The sequence below is a fragment of the Melanotaenia boesemani genome, chromosome 1, assembly GCF_017639745.1.
Source record: "Melanotaenia boesemani isolate fMelBoe1 chromosome 1, fMelBoe1.pri, whole genome shotgun sequence".
Classification (NCBI taxonomy): domain Eukaryota; kingdom Metazoa; phylum Chordata; class Actinopteri; order Atheriniformes; family Melanotaeniidae; genus Melanotaenia; species Melanotaenia boesemani.
Window position 1 is genome coordinate 2,315,513 of NC_055682.1, and position 12,169 is coordinate 2,327,681.

At 41.9% G+C, this 12,169-nt stretch overlaps 1 protein-coding gene and 1 long non-coding RNA gene across 3 annotated transcripts in view; one reads left to right on the forward strand and one right to left on the reverse strand.

Annotated features, from left to right (window-relative positions):
• Positions 1 to 1,208, forward strand: part of LOC121645612 — an 18,027-nt gene extending 16,819 nt beyond the window's left edge. Inside the window, exon 4 of the long non-coding RNA XR_006011459.1 lies at positions 1,198 to 1,208. This is a non-coding gene — a long non-coding RNA (uncharacterized LOC121645612). The remainder of the gene's footprint in view (positions 1 to 1,197) is intronic.
• The window catches only part of LOC121645428, a 13,518-nt gene extending 3,497 nt beyond the window's left edge, over positions 1 to 10,021 (reverse strand). Inside the window, exons 1-2 of one of the 2 annotated variants that reach the window (XM_041993879.1) lie at positions 1,361 to 1,485; positions 803 to 1,116 (exon numbers count right to left, since the gene is read on the reverse strand). The gene's annotated coding sequence lies outside the window, so the exon portion shown is untranslated. Of the gene's footprint in view, positions 1 to 802; positions 1,117 to 1,360; positions 1,486 to 10,009 lie in introns of those variants that run through there. The other variant, XM_041993888.1, reaches the window with a different exon arrangement.
• Positions 10,022 to 12,169: the final 2,148 nt, after the last annotated feature.

The window sequence follows — 12,169 nt, forward strand, 5'->3', positions numbered from 1 at the left end:
ATATCTACACCCCTGTAGTGGAAATCTTATTATCAAAGTTCACACACTAGTGAGAATCAAACAAAGTATTTTATTAAGAGCTGATCAGCAACGAGAGTCACACAGTCAAACAGCTTTGGCTGAGCGCGTCCAGAAGGGCTTGGTTAATATAGACTGGCATGACAAGTCTTCAGAACCTGCTCAAACTGGTTTTTTAACACACTTCTTCTCTCTTCTCCTTGATGAGTTACAGAGTTTGTGAAGAACACAGATAGAAAGTGCTAACAGGGATGAGATAAGAAAGAGAAGCTTTGCAGGGTACAAGTCGTTCTACTCAGCAAAAAGTAGAAGGCCATGGATTTAACACAAAGTGCAAGATTACACGTCTCATCTAAATATCACACAAGAATAAGAATTATTTGTATGATTTTCCATTACAGGTCTCTCCTTCAGGCCTGAGCAGCCAAAGCAGAAGAAGGACAGAAACATGTCGTGTTTCTCTCTACAGAATAAAATATATCTGAAGCCAGTTCTGTGCAGCTTCTCCAGAGAAGTGGATCGTCGGACAGAAACAGCATCTACTTCTCATGGAAAAGGTTTTTTTGTGGAACTCTGCTCTCTGAGTTTAAAAAACCTTTTCATTTCATTCCAGATGTTAAACAGACTCACGTTAACAGGCTTTTCTGACCTCACACGAGCTTCTGCTTCTTATGGAAACAACAGAAGCTGACAGCTGTTTTCTGGGGTTTGTGTGGTAGCTCGCGTCAAACAGCCTCCAGCTAACAGAAAACTTATTAATAACAGAATGATGAAACAGTCTTACCTGCTTTCGTGTGTTAGGAGTGAAGAGTCAGAGCGAAGCGTGGCGGGTGAAGACTTCTCCCGTAAACAGCTGCATCATTTTTCTACCGCCAGCTGCTGTATGTAGAACTCCTGGCAGGTACTGTCAAGTTATCCTGGGATTCTAACTTAAAGTCTGCCCAAACTTGAAAAAGGGCCTTGGCCAACTACAGATTTAGCTGGATCAACTCAGACGACAACATCCTTTATTTTCCTTTTCTTCTCTTTACTTTGACATTTAGATGCCAGACAGTCATGAAAGTTGAAGATCAGGTCAGATCAGATCAGGTTGTAAACCTTTACAACACAAAAGAACACAAAATATAATTACTTTTCCTATTTAAACATGTAACATACAGAAAATATTCTTAAACAAAGTTATAGGCAACAACACTAATAAGCCTGCACGCTCTGCCACATGCTGCTGCCCCTTTAAGCTAGCACAAGAATCAGCAAAACTAACTTAGCTTAACATTTTTTATACATTTAACAACAAGCCTCTGAACTAACAACAAAACCAAACATAAAACGGTTTTCCCACCAGTAGCTTCCCTGGAGATGGCCAGTACTTTATGTTTCCCTCTTTTCTAGTCCTTTTCCAGCTTCAGGCACCACCACTAATTCAGCATGTGCTCTCAGCTCACCATGCACGTTCTGTGTGTCGCTGCTGCAGATGAGAACCTTAGAGAGTCAACTTCCTGTTTCAAAATAAAGCTCCGTTTTCCAAAGTAAAAGAATTTCCCTTTCAGGAACTGACAGTACAGGTACTTTACATGGTTATAGCGCCACCTGCAGGTTCAACTGTAGACAAATAAAGAGATTCGACAAACGTTTGTCTGATATTAGTTTTAATAAACAGAGAATATGCACATACAGAGAGAACTGCACAAAAATCTGGATCCAGTTCTCTTTTCTTTAGCGTTCTCTGTAAACATAGAGAGGTTCTTATAGATTTTATCTTTATTTTTTACTTATTTATGTGACTCTTATATTTCTATTTTCTTATATATGTGTGCTTAAGCCGAGAGACTCCTTAAAGTTTAAAGATCTTAAATCTTTATACTGGATATTGTAGAAGAAATTTATACTTAAATGCTTCATATATTCACTTCATTAAGAGTTCATTAATCACACGAATCATTCTTTGATATTACATTTATTCATTGTTACTATATGACATCTTATTAAACATTATACATTTTACGTTACGGTTTAATCCACTCTTAATGTTCAGTAACTTTAAATCTTGTACATGATCTCCTCTGAGAGGGAGGGGTGACCTCCATCTTCTTTTAGAACCTCGAGGCTGAGGTCTGACTGGTATTTGTGGAGATAGAAATGTAAAGCATAGCTCAACTCCTCCAAGATCGTACAGGTTGTTTACGACATTTACGACTTTCACCCAGCGTCCTGAGGAAGGAAGGATTTAACCCTGCCTTCACCTTATCTGGTCATGTGACCCCTGCATACTACAGAGAAGAAGAAAACTGCTCCTCTAGTCTCCGAGTCTCCTCTGACTTCACTCCAGCCGGGTGACGCTTTCCTTGCATGAGTATCGATTGCTCTTTTAACAATAAACATTATTACATTCCACTCTTCCAGGCTCTTAGTAATTCATTTTTCTACAACAATATTTACAGGAAAATAGGAAATATGGAGAATTATTAACTAAAACCTGCTCAAACATAAATAGAAATGCAATAAAGGAGGCAGAAGCAGTTTTTATTCTTCATCCCGTTCTAAACTGTTACAGAAAAAAAACACAGAAAAGAGTCTGGATGAGTGAAGAATAATCAAGTTTATCAAGACAAGAAATGAAACTTGACCTAGAAGAGCATCACACAGACCCACAGGAATCTGATGAGGCTCTGAAGGCCAGAGACAGAATGTTTTTACTACTCTAGTTATGACCAGAGCCCCTTTTCCACCTGGTACAGGACAGATAACACGGTCCACTTCCCCACTCCCTCCAAAACAGCCTCTCCTTAACTTTGCAGGTAAGGGCTTTCCAGGAACAGTTCTCCAGGGTCCTTTAATAGCTTCCCAGGAACAGCTCTCCAGGATACTTCAAGGACTTTCCAGGTACAGCTCTCCAGGATACTTCAAGTACTTTCCAGGTACAGTTCTCCAGGGTCCTTCAAGAATTTTCCAGGAACAGTTTTCTAGGATCCTTCAAAGACTTTCCAGGAACAGTTCTCCAGGGTCCTTCAAGGATTTTCCAGAAACAGTTTTCTAGGATCCTTCAAGGACTTTCCAGGAACAATTCTCCAGGGTCCTTCAAGGGCTTTCCAAGAACAGTTCTCCAGGATCCTTCAAGGGCTTTCCAGGAACAGTTCTCCGGGGTCCTTCGAGGCCTTTCCAGGAGAACTGTTCTCCAGGGTCCTTCAAGGGCTTTCCAGGAACAGTTCTCCAGGATCCTTCAAGGACTTTGCAGGAACAGTTCTCTAGGATCCTTCAAGGACTTTCCAGGAACAGTTCTCCGTCCCTTCATCGGACCCATCAAGGTCCGGATTCTGGGTAGGAGCCAGAGATAGGAGGTGTTGTTGACTTTTGGTGTTTATGTCCCATGTTTTAGTGTATTTATAGATAAACGTGTTTTGTAAATAACTTGTTCTGTAAACTAACTGGATTGGATTGAAACTGGCAGGTCTTTTATCAAGACCAGCATTTCAGGTAATATCCAGGTACTACCCAAGTACTATCAGGTAATAACAGGTAATATCCAGGTACTATCAGGTGATATCAGCTACTATCAGCTATTATCAGGTACTATCAGGTACTATCAGCTACTATCAGGTAATATCCAGGTACTACCCAAGTACTAACAGGTACTATCAGGTAAACTCAGGTAATATCAGGTACTATCAGGTAATTTCCAGGTACTACCAAAGTACTAACAGGGACTATCAGGTAAACTCAGGTACTATCAGGTAATATCACATTCTACCGGGTAATATCCAGGTACTATCAGGTACTATCAGGTAATATCAGGTACTAACAGGTACTATCAGGAAAAATCAGGTACTATCAGGTAATATCAGGTACTACCGGGTAATATCCAGGTAATATCAGGTACTATCAGGTGATATCAGGTACTATCAGGTACTACCGGGTAATATCCAGGTAATGTCAGGTACTACCGGGTAATATCCAGGTACTCCCAAAGTACTAACAGGTATTATCAGGTAAAATCAGGTACTATCGGGTACTATCAGGTAATATCAGGTACTAACAGGTACTATCAGGAAAAATCAGGTAGCATCAGGTAATATCAGGTACTACCGGGTAATATCCAGGTAATATCAGGTAATATCAGGTAATATCAGATACTATCAGGTACTACCGGGTAATATCCAGGTAATATCAGGTACTATCAGGTACGATCAGGTACTATCCGGTAATATCCAGGTACTACCCAAGTACTAACAGGTACTATCAGGTAAAATCAGGTAATATAGGGTCCTATCAGGTAATATCAGGTACTATCAGGTAATATCCAGGTACTACCCAAGTACTAACAGGTTCTATCAGGAAAAATCAGGTACTATCAGGTAATATCAGGTACTACCGGGTAATATCCAGGTAATATCAGCTACTATCAGGTACTATCAGGTAATATCAGGTACTACCAGGTAATATCCGGGTAATATCCAGGTACTACCCAAGTACTAACAGGTACTATGAGGTAAAATCAGGTACTATCAGGTACTATCAGGTAATATCAGGTACTACCGGGTAATACCTAGGTAATATCAGGTACTATCAGGTAATATCAGGTACTACCGGGTAATACCTAGGTAATATCAGGTACTATCAGGTAATATCAGGTACTACCAGGTAATATCCAGGTAATATCAGGTAATATCAGGTACTACCGGGTAATATCCAGGTAATATCAGGTACTATCAGGTAATATCAGGTACTATCAGGTAATATCCAAGTAATATCAGGTACTATCCAGGTAATATCAGGTACTACCGGGTAATATCCAGGCGACATCAGGTACTACCGGGTAATATCCAGGTAATATCAGGTACTATCAGGTAATATCCAGGTACTACCCAAGTACTAACAGGTACTATCAGGAAAAATCAGGTACTATCAGGTAATATCCGGGTAATATCCAGGTAATATAAGGTACTATCAGGTAATATCAGGTACTACCGGGTAATATCCAGGAAAATATCAGGTACTATCAGGTAATATCAGGTACTACTGGGTAATATCCAGGCAACATCAGGTACTACCGGGTAATATCCAGGTAATATCAGGTACTATCAGGTAATATCCAGGTACTACCCAAGTACTAACAGGTACTATCAGGAAAAATCAGGTACTATCAGGTAATATCCGGGTAATATCCAGGTAATATAAGGTACTATGAGGTAATATCAGGTACTACCGGGTAATATCCAGGAAAATATCATGTATTATCAGGTAATATCAGGTACTACCGGGTAATATCCAGGTACTATCAGGTACTACCGGTTAATATCCAGGTAATATCAGGTACTATCAAGTAATATCAGGTTCTATCAGGTACTATCAGGTAATATCAGGTACTACCGGGTAATATACAGGTAATATCAGGTACTAACAGGTAATATCTGGTACTACCGGGTAATATCCAGGTAATATCGGGTACTATCGGGTAATATCAGGTACTGTCGGGTACTGTCAGATAATATCAGGTACTATTGGGTAATATCAGGTAATATCGGGTACTATTGAGTAATATCAGGTACTATCAGATAATATCCGGTACTATCGGGTAATATCAAGTAATATAAGGTACTATCGGGTACTATCGGGTAATATCAGGTAATATCGGGTACTATCAGGTAATATCAGGTACTATCGGGTACTACCAGGTAATATCAGGTACTATCGGGTAATATCAGATAATATCGAGTACTATCAGGTAATATCAGGTAATATTTGGTACTATCAGGTAATATCAGGTAATATCGGGTACTATCAGGTAATATCAGGTACTATCGGGTACTATCAGGTAATATCAGGTAATATTTGGTACTATCAGGTAATATCAGGTAATATTGGGTAGTATCAGGTAATATCAGGTACTACCCGGTAATATCCAGGTACTATCAGGTACTATCAGATAATATCAGGTACTACCGGTTAATCAGAATCAGAATCAGAAATACTTTATTAATCCCTTTGCAGGGAAATTCATGTTTTCAGTACAACCCATCCAAGACTAGACAAAACAACATATAACACAACAGGAACAGGCATACTGACGGAGCAGCCGTTTCTACAGCGCTCCTTATCTTAGATATAGGTGAAAGGTAACATTAGGGGAGTAAGATGTAGCTGGAGAGGATAAAAAAAAGGCATCTCCACACTGGGCCTAAGGGCCCATTATTGAGATACAAAAAACACTCCTCAGTACATAAAGAACAAAACTCAGACAATCACAACATCAGAAACACGTGGCGGGGGGGGAGGGGGGGGTCTCCCATCGCAGCAAGTCCGGACGCAGCTGACACGAGCGCAGTCCAGTCGACCCGCCGCCAGGGAGTGGAAGGAGCGGGGTAAGGAGCAGCCCAGGCAGTGAATCACAGGGGGATGTATCTGTAGTGGTGTACTTGAGTGTGGTGCATGTATGTGTGTGCGTAGAAGTGAGCATATGAACTTTGCCCCAGTTCTCCCTCACAGTCTCTGCCACCTGATGATAGTGGGGCATCCTTGAGGGCTGATCCAGGTTGAAGTCCATCGCCCGTGAAGAGGGTGAGGGGAGGGTGGGGGACTGAGCGTCCATCAACAAAACATTCCAGGGAGCTTTCAACCAGCCATTCAAGGCCAGCACAGGGAGCCAAATTTGATAACAGCATTTGTTTTGGTTCAGGCCAGAGCTGTTTCATCTGCCTTGAGTCTCTACAGTGGTCCCACTGGCGACTCCAATCATCCGAATTTTTGGGTCAATTTCCATCCAGCCGAGCTGACAACTTCTCCAAGTTGGTGACCACCTCACGTACAAGCCCAGAAATCGCAACCAGTTTGCCATCCAGAACTGGAATAGCCTCCAGTTTACGATTCAGCTCCTGTACCGCCACAGCCTGATTGTTCATAGCTCGGCACACACCAGCACAGAAATCCGGCAGCTTGCCAGTGACTGCCGACAGTGTCCGAATTTTGCGATATGCCAGGAAACCGCCCGCTCCAAACAGCAGAAACCCAGTTATCATGAATCCGAATGTATAGATGTCCTCAGCGTCCTCGACAGAAAGAATCGACAGACACATGACTTTCCACACTCCCCAGGAATCCATCACATATCCAGCCGAAAACGTTCCGCCAGGGCAAGCAGGCTCCCCCACGCCTGTTTTCCGGTTCGAATAAATTTGGTCGATTGCATTTAGGGACCAACTGATCAGATCCATATCTCAAGATTTAAGTTTTGGAAGGAAATGCAGAGAGAGGCTCAGAGAGATGACAGGACAGTAGCAGGGCAGAGTGGGAGAGGGAGGGAGAAGAAAAAGCGTCTGCCTCGGTTGAGAGCCGGAAGAAAGATTAATATCAGGTACTACCGGTTAATATCAGGTAATATAAGGTACTATCAGGTAATATCCGGTACTATCGGGTAATATCCGGTATTATCGGGTAATATCAGGTAATATCAGGTACTATCAGGTAATATCCGGTATTATCGGGTAATATCAGGTAATACAAGGTACTATCGGGTAATATCAGTTAAAATCAGGTACTATTGGGTAATATCAGGTAATATCAGGTATTATCGGGTAATATTGGGTAATATCAGGTAATATCAGGTATTATCGGGTAATATTGGGTAATATCAGGTAATATCAGGTATCATCGGGTACTATCAAAGAGAGAAAATGTAGAGTTGGTGGATCTTGTATGTGTAGGAATGTTACTGGTTTTTGCTGCTAGATTTAAGTTTTCGTGTTGATGTTTAAACATCAGGAGTTCCTGCCATCTTAAAACTGAGGCTTACTGTTCAGCTCAGATGTGCAGAAATAAATCAGCCACATTGCTGACAGCTGCGTTTATTCGGAATCTATCTGTTGAACCTGAAAAAAGACTTTTTTGATCAATAAGTTATGTCTACTTAGCCTGAGGACAGGGGCGTTGCTAGATATAGGGCTCTACAGGTGCCCAGGCCCCTATTACTTAGATATTTTGTTTTATTATAAAGACCTGCTATGTTTATGAAATGAGCAGCATTATGTTCCACCTGCTTTTTTTGGCTGTTCTGTAGAAAAAATGTTTTCACTTAAAATTACTCTAAAAAAGAAAAAAGCATAGAGAGCCACAAGAAAGAAACACAGCCGATATGTTTTTTAAATTCATTTATTTGATGATTAATGTTGTTTTATGCAATTACCAACCGGCTCTTAGTTCCACATTTAATTTGTGCAAAAGGTTAATTTAAACAGGTTTTTAATTAACATGGAACCAGTCCGGCCCGACTTTTCCTTTCGGCCGCTGCGTATTTGAGCTCGACTCCCCTGCTGTGGAGTTAACAGGCCGAGGGAGCTGCTGGGTGGAGGAGATGAGAAAATATTACCAGAGGCTGGCTGCAGTCGCCTCAGAATCAGCTTCTGACTTCATTCCTTTCCAGCAGATTTCTCTGGACGACACTTTTCACCTGTGTGAGTTCTCGTGCCGCCACAGATGAGAGCTGCTGCTGAAACCTTTCTCACGTTTGGCATGAATACGGCTTCTCACCCGTGTGAGTCCTCATGTGAGATATTAAGCTACTATTATAAACAAACTTTTCCCACAGGTTTTGCAAAGCTGCATCTTCTCACCTGTGTGAGTTCTCTTGTGAACAGATAAATGACTGAAACTTTTACCGCAGGTTTCACATGAAAATGGCTTTTCACCTGTATGAGTTCTTGTGTGGTTCAACAAGTACTTTCGTTCTCTGAAGGATTTGCTGCATATTTCACAAGAATATGGTTTCTAACTAGTGTGGATTCTGTAATGTTTCTTATTTTGAATTTATTGTTAAAGGTTTTTCCACAAACTTCACATTTTACAGAGCTGTTAACAGAGTCAGAATTACACTGACTCTACTGCGGGAGAGTAGTCTTCTTTCTAACGACTAGTGGCTCTCTGACATCTATCCTTTGGCTTCAGCTCTATTTCTGGTGAATTCAGGGCCTTCATGCATATTCTCTTCCTGATCTTGACTCTCGGGGAAGCGGTATATGTGAACGAGATGCCGGTCACTGATTGGTTCTTGTCCATTTTCTTCACTTTCCTCACAAGTTGGAGGCAGAGAACACAAATCAGCCTCTTGCTTCAGGAAAAGCTGCATTTCGTCCCGACTGGTGCAGAGATCCACTTGTTCTTCTTTAATTTGTAGAAGCTGTGGTTTGTCTCGATCCAGACTGGAGTTGTCCTGGTGACTGAGCCGTTTGTCAGTAAGATGCACCTCCTTACAGACATGATGCTGTGGGACGTCTGGAGAAAGACACAAACACAAGAAATAAACTACTAATATAATGTCAGACACACGAGGAACATGTGTGGGTGACTCTGGAGTGTTAATAAGGAGGTACTGGTCCATTGGTCATGTTATATGCTGTAGAATTCCTGGTACACCGATCACGCTGATGCACACGTCAGAGCTTTGCAAACACAGTGATGCCAACTGAGTGATGCTGGCGCTGTACTTAGCGAGTTTTCAGACCCCTCTAGCGACTCTACTTCAAACAGCTAGTAAAAAGTCTGCTTTTCCTGCTTTCGGTTGCTGCTGCTGACCCTCTCCGTCCGTTACATGCTGTAGACTCTTAACCAGAGAACAGCTGGAGCTGCTGGTTAAAGGACTTAAAATGAACTTTAGATCGGATCATTTTGGGCCAAGGATGTTTTCTATTTCTCTTTCTACTGTTTTGAAATAAATTATTATTAGATGCATTTTTTCACAATATTAATATCTGTGTCTATTATTCCTGTCAACGTTTAATGAAGGGAGAAATGCATCAGATCTATGTGCGTTATGTTGTAGAAAAATTAATGACCAAGAGTCTGGATGAGCAAAGTTTAACAAAGTTAATTATAGAAAAGAAAAATAAAGACCAAGTAGAGCATCGCATCTGACCCACAGGTAGTCAGTGGGTAGTTTTCCACCGCTGTGTCATTGACAGGGGTCATCCTGTGTCATAAACAACCTGTGTTATCTTGAAGAAACTCAGTTATGTTTGTAGACTAACTGTCTCCTACAGACACCAAATACCAGACTGTACCAGAACCAAGGTCTGAGGTCGGGGTCACATCGCAGTCAGAGCAGAAAAGAACATTTGCTATGATATAGGAGATAATGCACAAGATATAAAATAAATCAAACATAAGAGTGGCTCAAAATGAATGGAAAATGTTTAGTAAATGTAATGTACTAATAATCAATGAATAAATGTAATCTAAAAAAAATGATGATTGATGTGAGTAATGAACTCTTAATGAATTAATTATATGAAGTAATTGGGTATAATAAGGAAATTTCTTCTACAGAAGCTGTTCACCATGCATGGAGGTTTCATCCCAGATCCAGGGTCCAGAGGCTCTACGCTAAGCACAGAGGGAGGCCGAGGACTAGGGAGCATCAGGGCCACAATCCAGGATGAATCTTCAGAGCTCCATGAACACGTCAGGAAGATGCTCCAATGGATGAAGCACTGAGTGAAAGTCTCAGGCAATGGAACCTGGAGGAGAATGAAATGGAGGAACCATCATGGAGGACAAGCCCTGCATGGAATGTACCACCAATAGAGAGCTGAAGTGGTGGAGATGAACAAGTCCTACCGATGGCTAGAGAGGGCAGTGGAGGTCCAGATCTACCACACCAGGGAGGACCCCAGATCTACCACACCAGGCAGTATCCCAGGTGCAGGTTGTGCATAGTGGCCCCTGAAACCATCCAGCACCTCACAGCAGGGTGAGAGATACTTGAGATGAACACAGCCCCACCCAGCCTACCCAGGGGAGACGGGAGGATGGGGGAGGGAAGAGTATTAAATTATATGTACAGAAATTCTACCACATGTAACATGAACAGGAACTCTTTCTTGCAAAGACTATTGTGTAGCAGCTGTCAGATTGGGAGGCTTTGAACCTCTTAACTGCTTCTTCAGCTGTACTTCACTATTGTGGCCACAATTTTTTGGAGACATGAATGGTCCAGGATGTTTCTCCTAATTTATTCTGACAACACTGCAGTGGTGGACATCATCAGGAGTGATCTTGTTCTTGTGAAAATAATGCAGTTCACCTGCAAACTCACATTGATCCCAACTCAGCATTGGTTCCTCTGTGCAACTCCAATGTAACATTTCCCTTTCAACGAATCCAGGCTCCCGGTCCCAGAACCAGTCATGTGACTCCAGTCCCACCGTTTCCAGTCATGTGACTCCAGTCCCACCGTTTCCAGTCATGTGACTCCAGTCCCACCGTTTCCAATCATGTTATGGATCTTATGGACTTTCTGAGCTCCTCCAAATTTGCTCCATCCACAGCTACATCCATTTTGCAACTCTTCCTTCCACTTGCGTTTGTCTGACATTACCATACACACGTCTCATTTTCAGTCTCAAAAGCAAACAGTTGGAGTTTAATTTCCTTATTACACCTGACTGGATTTCTACCTCAGCCCTTATTAACATCTGGCTAAATACATGTTTCAGACAGGAGACAAATGCCCCTCCTTAGGACCCCCTTCATCACAGAAACTAGAGATAGAATTTTTCTGCCGACTTCTTAAAACATCCAGCATATCTCCACAACAGTACTCATTCCACCCATCATGCATCAGTGCAGCATCCACAACAGCATCTACATAAATAGAGACGTGTTTCTAACATTGTCATGCGTCCGTGTGCGTTTTGAGTTGCCATGGTTGAGTCAGTTCCTTCACTAGGGGGCAGTGCTGAGTTTGGAGTTCACTCCCACGAGCCAACATCAGTTTCAGATGCCGTTTAGCGGCGGTAAATTGTCGCTAAGAAAGTTGTTTCCAACCGCCCAACACGCCCTAAATACTTGCATATAGTCTTTCTTCGTAAGCTCACGCAATTTCTACTGTTGTGCTTTTCTTCTTTCTTCTGCATTTTGGTTCCCTTCCTGATCCTCTTCTTCTCTGGTTTGTTTCTTTCACTGGTTGCATGTCAGCTGTTCTGCTCAGCACTGCCCCTGTGGTTTCCGGTGGTATTACTCCGTCTTCTGCGTCAAGCGATGGACCGCTACGCTCCCTGAAAACCAACCAAATTACATATGAAACTGTCTTCTGTGTCCAGCATAAATGGACCTTCATGATCGTCATCATTCAGGATGCTTTCTGACCACATTTCTCCCTGGAAGA